This window comes from Otolemur garnettii, unplaced genomic scaffold (genome assembly GCF_000181295.1).
Source record: "Otolemur garnettii isolate 467f Iridium unplaced genomic scaffold, OtoGar3 scaffold00159, whole genome shotgun sequence".
Classification (NCBI taxonomy): domain Eukaryota; kingdom Metazoa; phylum Chordata; class Mammalia; order Primates; family Galagidae; genus Otolemur; species Otolemur garnettii.
The window spans coordinates 62,112-63,380 of record NW_003852554.1 but is presented as its reverse complement, the minus strand read 5'-3'; the positions used below and the strand labels follow the sequence as shown (position 1 = coordinate 63,380).

General features: G+C 41.2%; 1 protein-coding gene across 2 annotated transcripts in view; it reads left to right on the top strand.

The window, feature by feature from the left end:
* The window catches only part of ZYG11B (zyg-11 family member B, cell cycle regulator), an 83,913-nt gene that overhangs the window by 35,362 nt on the left and 47,282 nt on the right, over positions 1-1,269 (top strand). The window lies entirely within an intron of this gene.

The window sequence follows — 1,269 nt, the reverse complement described above, 5'->3', positions numbered from 1 at the left end:
AAAAAAAAAAAAAAGGAATATAGGCAATTCTTACAAAGAATTTTGCTGCAAAGAGAAGCAAAGAAAAAGAAGGTCATTGAGGACATGGGATTAAAAGAGGCTTTTTGTTTTGTTTTTTAAGATAGGAGAAATAATAGCTTAATTGTATGCTGATATGAATGGTCCAATATAGAACAAAAACACTGACCTAGAAAAGGAGAGAATAGTTGAAGTGATGTACTTTGGCAGATAAGAAGGGAACAATCTAACTTATAAATGGAGGAATTAACTTTAGAAAGGAGTCCAAAAGATCATTTATACTAATAGACAGGAAAGTGGCATATGTCTTTGTATGTGCTGGTAAGGGGGATACGTGGGGTAGTGAGAATCTGAAGTTCTGGTCTGATTGCTTCCATTTTCTTAGTGTGGTTGGAAGCAAGATCTTCAGCTGACGGTGAGGGATGGGAGGATGTGTTGGGACCTTCAGGAGAAAGGAAAAGGTAAAAATAGTTTTCTAGGGCTTGGTGCCCGCTGCTCAATGGTTAGAGCACCAGCCACATACACTGAGGCAGGTGGGTTCGAACCTGGCCCGGGCCTGCTAAACAACAATGACAACTGCAACAAAAAAATAGCTGGGCTTTGTGGTGGGTGCCTGTAGTCCCAGCTACTTGGGAGCCTGAGGCAAGAGAATCTCTTAAACCTAAGAGTTTGAGGTTGCTGTGAGCTGTGACACCACTGTACTCTACCAAGGGTGACATAGTAAGACTGTCTCTCTTTTTTTTTTGAGACAGAGCCTCAAGCTGTTGCCCTAGGTAGAGTGCCATGGCATAACAGCTCACAGCAACCTCCAACTCCTGGGATTAAGCAATAAGACTCTGTCTCAAAAAAATGAAAAGAAAACAAAGGTTTTCTAGGATGGGCAGGTGAATGGATTTTATTGCACTCTGACTTCAAGGAACTGAAGGTTGGGGTGTAAAAGTCTGCCACTCGTTTATTGTAATCAAGCCAGTGAGAATTTATTCACTACTTTTCATATAACAAGCTCTGTGCTAAGTCTTGGATATACAAAGATAAGTATAGAAAGTATTCATTAGTTTTACAGAAAATTCTAAATACAAACAACTGTATAGGTACCTGAGTCAATGAGGTACAAGGAACTATTTGTGAGTAACTTCTGTGTCCTAGGCTCTTTGCACAGTAGGATGAAAAAGAAACTTAAGGCTCGGTGCCTGTGGCTCAAGTGGCTAAGGCGCCAGCCACATACACCTAAGGTGGCGGGTTCGAATCCCC